The following is a 12,716-nucleotide window of genomic DNA, read 5'->3' on the forward strand; positions in this document are numbered from 1 at the left end:
TGGCAGCGTTGGAGAGAGTGCGCAGGTTGCTTAATGTGCGGGTGTCGCGGTTCGTTCGCTTGATAGGTGGAGTTGGGCTGCGGCACCAATCCTTGGAAGGGGATAATGCAGATTTGCTGGCGCCGGATGGGGTACACCTCAATGATATTGGGCTCGATATCTTTCTGTTAGATTTGTTGGATGGTGCCGAGAGAGGACTGGCGTTGCTTGGTGGGGGTGGTCGAGGGACTGAGTAGGTTTCTCAGTTCCCCTCCTTGGCGGAAAGTACGGCAAAGAAGACAGAGTTAGCACCCTACATGCCTGATGGAGTACAGGGAGCATCGGCATTTCAGGAGAAGGAGAGAAAAGAAAATATATATATATGTCTTCATGCCGATGGTTGTAAATAATAATAAAGCTGTGGCCACTTCCACATTTCCATAAAGAAGGTGTTGGTGTTTTATTTAAAGAAGGATGGTATAAGGTCCTGGGCAGGTAAGGTGGACAATGGGTCCTTGCAGTCTTGCAGACACTGAAGCGTCTAGGGAGAGTGTCAGGGACTGCGAGGGGTTAAAGAAGGATGGAACGTTTAAATAATGCCCAGGACCAGGATTGGTGAACAAGGGGTAAGAGGGGCCTGGTTAAGGAGATATAAGGCTGGGGTTTGGGGCAGAACGCCCTCTTACCTTCAAGCTGCAGCGGGAGAAACACCCGCCCTCCCTCCCCTTGTGGTGTTGGTTTTGGTTTTAAAAAAATTTCTACGGTTATGTTCTGGTGTTTTTCTGGTTCTTTTGTAGATGTCACAGCTGGCGGAAAGTACGGCAAAGAAGACAGAGTTAGCACCCTACATGCCTGATGGAGTACAGGGAGCATCGGCATTTCAGGAGAAGGAGAGAAAGAAATATATATATGTCTTCATGTCGATGGTTGTAAATAATAATAAAGCTGTGGCCACTTCCACATTTCCATAAAGAAGGTGTTGGTGTTTTATTTAAAGAAGGATGGTATAAGGTCCTGGGCAAATTAGGTGGACAATGGGTCCTTGCAGTCCTGATATCGCCGCGTTTGCAAAAGTCCGAACTATGAGGGTATGTTCACACGAGGTCATTAGGTCATTACGTCCGTAATTGACGGACGTATTTCGGGCGCAAGTACCGGACCGAACACAGTGCGATCATATTTTCAGTGCGAGACAGTTGTCCGGCAGCGAGGCAGGAATTGTATTAATCCGTAGAATAAAGTGAACATGTGGTTATTACTGCACAATAGACGCCGTAAAAACGAAATCCCCCAGAAAATGGTGCATTTGCTGTTTTTTTTTTTGTTGCTAATTTCACCCCACAAATAGTAATAAACTAAAATAAAAAAAACTAAATTGGTCGTGTCATTAAGGAGTCAAATCAAGAGAGGGAGTGGGGGAGGGAAAGACGCCAAGCTGCAGGGTCCAAAGAGGACGAAGGGCATTACTATCTTATAGGGAGCTCTATAGCCCCCCTACCATGTGATCACTGGCCAATCCCTGTAGATCATGATGATGTGATGCCACCCCCCATTTATTTATGCTAAGGGATTATTCCGACGAGCGGGATATACGTCCGTGCAACGCGCGTGATTTTCACGCGCATCACACAGACCTATTGGGGCCGTGCAGACATGTGCGTGATTTTTACGCTGCGTGAGTCCGTTGCGAAAAAGTCACGAGATGTCCGTTCTTTGGGCGTTTTTCACGCATCACGCACCCATTGAAGTAAATGCCACACGGAAGCACTTCCGTGCGGACTGCATTTTTCACGCAAGACTTGTTAAGTCTATGTAAATGAGTTGAGAAAACTTGGCCAAACAAGCACCAACCAGGAAGTGGATTTTCACTTGTTGGGTGTCACGGCACAGGGTGTGGACCCACTGGGCCGTACCGCGTAGCGGGGTAGCAGCTGGCCAACAAGGTACAAAACAATGTCTATAGTTCTGAACGGGTACCTGAGGCAATGTAGACAGTGGCAGGAACACGACTTGGCTTTCACAGCAGGTGACGCCGCGGATGCAGCGGAAGACACGACTTTGCTTTCACAGCAGGTGATGCCGCGGATGCAGTGGAAGACACGACTTGGCTTTCACAGCAGGTGACGCCGCGGATGCAGCGGAAGACACGACTTGGCTTTCACAGCAGGTGACGCCGCGGATGCAGTGGAAGACACGACTTGGCTTTCACAGCAGGTAACGATTGTACGGGATGCAGGGCACAGGCAGCAGGAACGGGTAACACTGGGAACTAGAAAACACTGGGAGACCTTTAGCCAGACAGACTAGGGTATACAATGCCCAGCTAGCTTGCCCAACAGACCCTATGAATGCCCCCACACTATAATGCCCCCACAGTATAATGCCACCACACAGTATAGTGGCCCCCCATAACTGCCCCCACACAGTATAATGCTCCCCATAGCAGCCCCCACACCGTATAATGCCCCTTATAGCTGACCACCACAGAATAATGTTCCCATAGTTGGACCCCTACAGTATAATGCGCCCATTGTTGCCCCTCACACTATAATGCCCCCTAGAGCTGCGCCAACAGTATAATGCCCCTATAGCTGCCCCCACAGTATATTGCCACCCATAGCTGGCCACATAAAGTATAATGCCCCCCTACAGTATAATGCCCCCATCGCTGTCTCATTCAGTATAATGCCCCCTCAGCAGCTGCCATATAACCCCCCCTCCAATACCCAGTATAATGCCCCAATAAGTATGTACCCAATAGAAGACTTATAACATAATTACTTACCTATCCCCGTTCCCACGATGGGTGGAGGATCCTTCTCCTCTGCACTGTGCTGTGAGTGACTCGGCGCAGACAGGCTTAGGGGCCCGGTTGCAGTTGCGACCCCTATAGCTACGCCACAGCCCTCATCTATAAAGAGCGTCTCTCTGGTGGAACCAGCACATCCGTGTATTACATAGAGGGTCAGTATTTGGTTCCCTGGTGGTCTTGGGTAAGGAAAAGGTAAATTGCTGTCTCCTTGGTGGTCTAATAGTTTACCATCCTCCACAGGCTCTAGTGGTGTGTCTGGCCGCTGACGGGAAGCTAAATGCAATATTCACATCGTGATCGAATTCCCTCCCCGCCCACCATCGATCATACAGATCATGGAATAACATTCGCAACCCCTCAAAAACCTTAAAGAGGCTCTGTCACCAGATTTTGCAACCCCTATCTGCTATTGCAGCAGATAGGCGCTGCAATGTAGATTACAGTAACGTTTTTATTTTAAAAAAACGAGCATTTTTGGCCAAGTTATGACCATTTTTGTAGTTATGCAAATGAGGCTTGCAAAAGTCCAAGTGGGTGTGTTTAAAAGTACAAGTCCAAGTGGGCGTGTATTATGTGCGTACATCGGGGCGTTTTTAATACTTTCACTAGCTGGGCGCTCTGATGAGAAGTAACATCCTCTTCTCTTCAGAACGCCCAGCTTGTGACAGTGCAGATCTGTGACGTCACTCACAGGTCCTGCATCGTGACGGCCACATCGGGACCAGAGGCTACAGCTGATTCTGCAGCAGCATCAGCGTTTGCAGGTAAGTCGATCTTACCTGCAAACGCTGATGCTGCTGCAGAATCAGCTGTAGCCTCTGGTGCCGATGTGGCCGTCACGATGCAGGACCTGTGAGTGACGTCACAGGTCTGCACTGTCAGAAGCTGGGCGTTCTGAAGAGAAGAGGATGTTACTTCTCTTCACAGCGCCCAGCTAGTACAAGTATTAAAAACGCCCCGATGTACGCACATAATACACGCCCCGATGTACGCACATAATACACACCCACTTGGACTTGTACTTTTAAACACACCCACTTGGACTTTTGCAAGCCTCATTTGCATAACTACAAAAATGGTCATAACTTGGCCAAAAATGCTCGTTTTTTTAAAATAAAAACGTTACTGTAATCTACATTGCATCGCCGATCTGCTGCAATAGCAGATAGGGGTTGCAAAATCTGGTGACAGAGCCTCTTTAAATAAAAGTCAAGCATACAATATAGTTGGAAGTAAAAGGCTGTGGTGTTCATTATGGGTAACATAAAAATATTAATAAATCTTTATAATCAACTTGAATGAATTAATAAATAAATAATTAAATAAATAATGTCCAATAATGAAACGTCCAATAAACAAGCACTTGTCCACACAGCATTAGCTGCGAGACAACCCACTAACAAACTCCGCGACGGGGATTCTGTCCTTGAACAAGGGAAGGTGGGCGGGAATTCTGTCCTTGAACAACGGAGGGTGGGCGGGAATTCTGTCCTTGAACAAGGGAGGGTGAGCGGGAATTCTGTCCTTGAACAAGGGAGGGTGGGCGGGAATTCTGTCCTTGAACAACGGAGGGTGAGCGGGAATTCTGTCCTTGAACAAGGGAGGGTGAGCGGGAATTCTGTCCTTGAACAAGGGAGGGTGGGCGGGAATTCTGTCCTTGAACAAGGGAGGGTGAGCGGGAATTCTGTCCTTGAACAAGGGAGGGTGGGCGGGAATTCTGTCCTTGAACAAGGGAGGTTGGGCGGGAATTCTGTCCTTGAACAAGGGAGGGTGGGCGGGAATTCTGTCCTTAAACAACGGAGGGTGGGCGGGAATTCTGTCCTTGAACAAGGGAGGGTGGGCGGGGCTGCTTCAAACAGCTTCTTCAGACAATCTGCTGATCGGACCAGACATCCTTTTATCCTCCAGGATTTCCCGCCGCTCAGCTCCTCAAACCAATCCCTGGACTGTTGCCAACATCTGCCTGGTCACAAGGTCAAACCTGAGGAAACTTCTAGAACAAGGTAAATACCGTAAAGCCACACCCCAAAGAAGGGGTGTGAGAAGACACCAAAAGACAAAATAGGGGGAAAAGCAGAATATAGGAAAAACAAGGGAACAGAATAAGGGAAAAGAAAGAAGAAAAAAGGGTAAAAGGGGGTGCGAAGTGATCCCATGTGTCCCCCACGCTATTCGCTCTAAAGGGGGGCCTCTCATTAGGTTTAATAAGGGGCCGCCAGGCTCCCCTGAGTCCGGACTATCACGTGTACACATTTTGTAGCAAGATTTTTTTATTGATAAAATGTACGTCTTATAGTGTAAAAAATATAATTATATTTTTCATAAATCTGAATTTTGCTACAAAAACATTGAGACGTTCTTATTCCTCCAGGTTCATGAGGACAGATCTATGGAAGACTCAGGATTATTATTATTATTATTATTGACAGTAATAAAGACAAAAACAGGTTTCAGGTGGTAGAAAATGACTTTACTAAACCGTTTTATAAGCCAACAAACAATGACCATGAGGATAGTAAACAGTCCGCTGCTTCTCTCTCCTTGTGGTAAGATGATATTTGGGAGAAAGGTTGGAGGTGGTGGATGTCTCGGCACTTGGTTGTATAACCGGAGCTTCTGCAGTTTGAGATATTCCTGCTCGGCTGTGACGTGCCATTTATCCTCGCTGTAGAATCCGCTGGTTATAAACGGATCTTGTAGATCTTTCTCCCTGATGTAAGTTGTTTTTTGGAGAAAGCTTGGAGCTGGTAGATTTCGTGGCATTTCTAGAGCCTTTGCAGTTTGAGATGTTCCTGCTCGGCTGTGACGTGCCATTCCACCTCGCTGTAGAGTCCGCTGGTCATAAACGGATCTTGTAGATCTTTCTCCCTGATGTAAGTTGTTTTTTGGAGAAAGGTTGGAGCTGGTAGATTTCGTGGCATTTCCAGAGCCTTTGCAGTTTGAGATGTTCCTGCTCGGCTGTGACTTGTTATTCCACCTCGCTGTAGAGTCCGCTGGTCATAAACGGTTCTTGTAGCTCTTTCTCCCTGATGTAAGATGATATTTGGGAGAAAGGTTGGAGCTGGTGGATTGGTCGCCATCTCTGGAGTTAAGCAGTTTAGGATGTTCCCAGAGAAGTTCCTGCTCGGCTGTGACGTGCCATTCCACCTCATCTGTAGTGTCCATTGTTTATAAATGGTTCTTCTCGCTCTTGGAGATGGTGAAGCTTTTCCAGGTAATTGTTATAGATAAACTCTAAGAAAAGAAACAAATATCCACATTATAAACCCCATGATTGTAGAGATGAATAATAATGTTATTACGAGGTCAGGTATACGAGGTGATAATGAGGTGACGTCTACTGACCTGCATATTCTGATAATAGCTCAATACATTCACCAGAATGAGGACCAACATCGACCACTCTATGATCTTTGATGTCATTTCACTGATCTGTTAAAAAAATATCAAAATTAATATAGAAAAAATTGCGCAAAACAAGAACTTTCCGCCCCAGCCGAGGTTTTGCCGCATTAATGTTTATTACATGGAGTCATGTGACTGACGGCGATGCCAAAATGGACCTGACCCATTGTCATATGACACCATATCCATTACATTGCGGACGTCACGATCACCATGGTGCTGAGAACGAGCACAAAGATTATAGGTCCAATTGTTTTCCTATAGAACGGCATCTAGGGGTACAAATAAAATCTATACAATAATCCAGAATAATCTCATTAATACCGGATTAAAGGAATTTTACATCGACTGGTTTGTACCAGCAGCTCAGCATGTCAATAACTTGATATTATGTATGAGATATACTGTACATACCTTTACACACTGATCTCCAGCGCACAGGTGGGTGTATACGGATACCTTATTTCCAATGACTGGTAATTTATTATATAGGAAAATAAAGTTTCTTATGTTTAGTAAGTGTCTTATAGGATTTACTACACTTTTATGTAAGATAAATGTTAATATAATACATATATAGCAATGACAGTACCGCTGCTTTCTATTCAGCATCTTCCTGCAAGAAGCTGAACAATGTTACCAGATGACGCTGTGTTACACCAGCATGTCGCCATCTGACGGCAGAGATCAGAAAATGAAGGGAAATGATCACCTCAGGATCTGAAGTTTTCTACATGTGAACCTAAAGACAAGGACGGTTGGATTCCATTCAAATATTATTTAAGAAAGGATACATGAAACCACTAAGGTCACGGCCATTATGCAGGACGCCAGTCTGAAATGGCTGATGAAGTTTCGGCTTTCGGACAATTTGTAGAGTAGTATGGACTGCCAAAGGTTGTAAAGGCTGCCAAACCCGAATGCAATGCAAGCATTAATCCGGTGAGTTATTGGATAATAGTAGGTCTAGAAAACAAGCAGACAGAGGTTAGAGCAAATCTTATGGAACTAATCACTAATTTACCCTCAGAACTTCCCAATAAATCCTAATTAACGTGTTCTGATATAATAACCCCAGAGACATAATGGATATAGAGGGGGGTCTCCTGCTTCCCTATTAGACAGAGCAGAAAGCCACTAACAAAAAATGGCTTCTGCTCTTGGGGGATTGAGGACACACATCTATTACATGGCCGTCCATTCATTCTAATAAGCCATGTAATACCACTTTAGTGTGTGGCCACTCGGTGATAACCGCTGATCATGATCACCAGGGCTTCAGCTGCCGGACCTACAGTAATTAGCTAATTGCCAGCGGGTCCCTATTTAGTGAAGATGGGACAACCCTATTAACGTAAAACATTTATTAACTAACCGAGAATGTAGCCATCATGGCTGTCCCGACGCATGATGACCATCCAATTGCCAGGAGGATCTTTTGAACCAAGGCCTGACGATCCCCAAAGGCTTCAGCATGGAGCATGATGTACTTATAGTGTAGAAACGTCAGGCCCAGAGCTGAAAAAGAGCAAATGAGCCGAATTAATCCTGTACCACGTGTAAAACAACCTAATAACATCTATGAAACGCGGACCAAATGCTAAACCAACAAGAAACCTTCAATAATGGACGGGAACATTTATCTGCATCGTCTAATCCGGACAATTATTATCAGTTGAAATTAACAAAACTTTATTTTTATTTTTTAGAAAATTTTGATTACTACTGCAGGCTGAGATGGGGGCAGGGTGCGATTGATGCCAAGTCTGAGTCATGTCTGACAGTCTGGTTGCTAGGGATACACTACCTAACAACCACAGTCTTGTCCAGCAATGAGTCCCTAGCAACCGGCCTGCATCTCTCACTGACGTAGTAATCACATTTTTGTAAAAAATAAATGTAGGTTTGACCCCAGAGTAATATAATCAGATATAAGACTTTTTATAATAACCCGCCATCCCCCAGAAGTAAGAGCATATTATAATCACTTCCGTGATATTTACTTACAGGCAATGGCCATTCCTATGAATCCTATTCTAAACAGGATATTTTCGGGAAAGAAATTTCCCGTTTCACTGTAAAAGAAAAAGAAAAACGCTCAATGTTAAATAATATAGAAAAATTGTCAGAAATGTTTTATCTTAATAATCAGCAGTCAGATAATAATCTATAGGACTGAGGAGATGCGTTTCTCTGTCCTCTTGAGGCCCCTCTGGGTAATGGAAGCCATTTTGTTAATTAGATAATTTCCTCCTTATTTAAGTAATTACCTTATACATTCCCAAACTATAAAAGTCGTGTAATTCTCCATCTTACCTGATGTACATCAGTGGAGGGGCATGGCTGTTGATAACAGTCAGTGTGTAGCTACCAGAGAGCCAGGCCACACACCAAAAGGCCAAGAAGATGGTGAAGAATCCCAGTCCATTGATTTCCATAATAATGAAAAGTCGCCAATCAATTAGAAAATCGCGCTCTGTGTCAATTCACAGAAAGTAAGACCGCGCAGCTGTCAGGGGAATATTTATAACCTCTCATCATCTCTCTGTGACATCATAGCTCCGTGATGTCATCATGATGTCACAGTAAGGTCAGTTCTGCTCTGGAGCTGCCATGGTTTAGTATCAGCTATGAACTTATATCTGCTATGGGCTTCGCAGACCCCAGAACACAAGTCATTGATGTAGTGACATTTTAGCGTCTTTTTTCACAGAGGTCAATGTAAGGTCATCTGTTATACTGTGCTAATAAAAAGTATTTACCCCCTCCATTGATTTTTCCATGTTGTTTTGGGTGATGGCATTGTATCACAGGGGATTAAATTTGGTAAAACAAGACTGACAGGACCAATGATGGCATCACCCCCATATAACACAACCTCTAAAATTTATATGAAATAACTGAGACCCAGACCAAGATGTGGGGTAAAGTGGGGTCGGCCACAGCTTTTATTATTAATAATAAATTTGAGGACGTTGTCCGCTGGTTGGATAAACACATTGCAAGATAAACATGTCACCCTGGGTGCCAGAACATTGCAGGCGCGATGGGCATGCTCCAGTTGTTTCCGGGTGATTTCACGAACGGTAGAGACAAGATCCTCCTAGAACCGCCGCTGTGACATCTGGAACAGAACAAAATGATCAAAACAGGATGAACATAAAAACTCTGAAACAATTATCAACAAAATGACATTTAAGGCTATGTTCACACGCAAACTCAAAAACGTATGAAAATACGGAGCTGTTTTCAGGCGAAAATAACTCCTGATTTTCAGACTTTTTTTAACAACTCGCGTTTTTCGCGGCGTTCTTTACGGACGTTTTTGGAGCTGTTTTTCAATGGTGTCAATGAAAAACACCTTCACACGTCCCAAGAAATGACCTGCACTTCTTTTGACGAGCCGTCATTTTACGCGCCGTATTTTGACAGCGACGCGTAAAATAAAGGCTCGTGGGAACAGAACATCGTAATTCCCATTGAAAGCAATGGGCAGATGTTTGTAGGCGTATTATGGGTGTTTATTAATGCGTAATTCGAGGCTTAAAACTCCCGAATTACGTCTGAAACCACTGCGTGTGAACATACCCTAACTCCTTAACAAGATTCCTCATACATGTACTTGGCAGTCGTTAAGGGAAAGTATGGAGCGGGATCACGGGCTGAGCTCGCTCCATACTTAGCGGGTATTCGCTGTGTAATATAGCCAACACCTCACTGCAACGGACAGAATCAAAAATCACTTTGAGTCTTCCCGTTTAACCCCTTAGATGCCACAGTCAATCACGACCGCAGCATCTAAAGCATTAGTATGAGAGGGGCGACCCCCACCGACGTGCCCTTGTGCCCCCACGATGCTATAGCGGGATGCCGATGGTTATCATGGCAGCCCGGGGGCGTAATGAAGGGTCTGCCATCTTTGTTCTCCGGCAGGGCTTCATAGGTGGCTGTAAAAATCATGATATACTGTAGTACGTTAGTATTGCAGTGGATCGTTTGAGCAATCCAATAATCGCTGGTTCAATTCCACTAGGGGGACTTCTAAACTGAATTTTAAAAAGGAAAATAAAGTTTTTTACAAGTATCCCAAAAATAATATTTACATTTCTAAAAAATTCCCTCTTCCCATTTTTTCCCTAAAGTAATGTTAAACAACATATAAGTTAGCATAACTGATATCGCCGCGTTTGCAAAAGTCCGAACTATTACAATCTGATGTTATCTAACCCACTCGCTGAACACCGTAAAAAAAACAATAAAAATGTTTAAAACACCCAAATTGCTGTTTTTTGGTCACGTTAGTTTCCCCAAAAAATAGAATAAAACCTAGTCAAAAAGTCGCACCCCAAAATGGTAACAACAAAAGCCCTCACATCGCTCAATCAACGGAAACATAAAAAAGTTATGGCTCTCAGAATTTGGTGACACAAAACAAATTTTTTTAACAAATAGTTTTACAAAGTGGTAAAACATGAAAAAAATATAAAGTCGATATCACCGTAATCGTATTAATCCGTAGAATAAAGTGAACATGTAGTTATTACTGCACAATAGACGCCGTAAAAACAAAATCCCCCAGAAAATGGCGCATTTGCTTTTTTTTTTTTTTTTGCTAATTTCACCCCACAAATAGTAATAAACTAAAATAAAAAAAAATAAATTGGTCGTGTCATTAAGGAGTCAAATCAAGAGAGGGAGTGGGGGAGGGAAAGACGCCAAGCTGCAGGGTCCAAAGAGGACGAAGGGCATTACTATCTTATAGGGAGCTCTATAGCCCCCCTACCATGTGATCACTGGCCAATCCCTGTAGATCAGGATGATGTGATGCCACCCCCCATTTATTTATTCTTAAAGTGACCCCGCCAGTCAAAGCTCCCAACCGTATGCCCCTGGGGAACTGAGAAGCTGTATACAGTGATCTGCATGTAATATAATTATTAACCCCTTGATGTTGCAACCAATTTTGTCGATTAAGCTGCAAATAATTTTTTCCGCTTTTGTCTTCCTTCATTGTGACCATTTTGCAGTACATTTAAATTAGCATTTAAAGGAGCACTCCACTTTATTGTTTTATTGCACCCTCCATTTGTACATTGGTGTTTCACTGGAGTGCTGTGTGTAGAAATACTTACCGATCCCCGAATCCTGTCGTTTTCCGGGTCCATTCTGACCTGGTCTAGAATCACTGCTGTTCAGAATTCCTGGAAGTCAATGCATTCCTATGGAGCCTCGTTCTGGCCTCGTTGTGGCCTCGTTCTGGCTCCCATAGGAATGCATTGAGAGCCTGAGTTCCGGTTTATTCAAAAGCACAGTAACTTCAGACAAGTCTGGGGGAAGGTCACGTGAGCGGCGTTGGACCCGAAAAATACAAGATGCGGGGATCGGTAAGTATTTTGCTCACAGCACCCCACTGAAACACCAATGTACAAATGGAGGGTGCAATAAAAAAATAAAGTGGAGTGCTCCAATAATTTATCTTTATTTTTATTGTTTTTTGAAGTTTTTTAAGCCCTTCATCATTCACCATAAATAAGATGTTATTGTTCGCGTCAGAAAACTGTTATAGGAGTCAGTAGCTGTCACTGTTATAGGGGTCAGTAGCTGTCACTATTATTGGGGTCAGTAGCTGTCACTGTTATTGGGGTCAGTAGCTGTCACTATTATTGGGATCAGTAGCTGTCACTATTATTGGGGTCAGTAGCTGTCACTATTATTGGGGTCAGTAGCTGTCACTATTATTGGGGTCAGTAGCTGTCACTATTATTGGGGTCAGTAGCTGTCACTATTATTGGGGTCAGTAGCTGTCACTATTATTGGGGTCAGTAGCTGTCACTATTATTGGGGGTTGCAGCTGTCACTATTATCGGGGTCAGTAGCTGTCACTATTATTGGTGTCAGTAGCTGTCACTATTATTGGGGTCAGTAGCTGTCACTGTTATTGGGGTCAGTAGCTGTCACTGTTATTGGGGTCAGTAGCTGTTACTATTATTGGGGTCAGTAGCTGTCACTATTATTGGAGTCAGTAGCTGTCACTATTATTGGGGTCAGTAGTTGTCACTATTATTGGAGTCAGTAGCTGTCACTATTATTGGGGTCAGTAGCTGTCACTGTTATAGGGGTCAGTAGCTGTCACTGTTATTGGGGTCAGTAGCTGTCACTATTATTGGGATCAGTAGCTGTCACTATTATTGGGGTCAGTAGCTGTCACTATTATTGGGGTCAGTAGCTGTCACTATTATTGGGGTCAGTAGCTGTCACTATTATTGGGGTCAGTAGCTGTCACTATTATTGGGGTCAGTAGCTGTCACTATTATTGGGGTCAGTAGCTGTCACTATTATTGGGGTCAGTAGCTGTCACTATTATTGGGGTCAGTAGCTGTCACTATTATTGGGGTCAGTAGCTGTCACTATTATCGGGGTCAGTAGCTGTCACTATTATTGGGGTCAGTAGCTGTCACTATTATTGGGGTCAGTAGCTGTCACTATTATTGAGTCAGTAGCTGCCACTATTATTGGGGTC

The sequence above is a fragment of the Rhinoderma darwinii genome, chromosome 10 (assembly GCF_050947455.1).
Source record: "Rhinoderma darwinii isolate aRhiDar2 chromosome 10, aRhiDar2.hap1, whole genome shotgun sequence".
Lineage (NCBI taxonomy): Eukaryota > Metazoa > Chordata > Amphibia > Anura > Rhinodermatidae > Rhinoderma > Rhinoderma darwinii.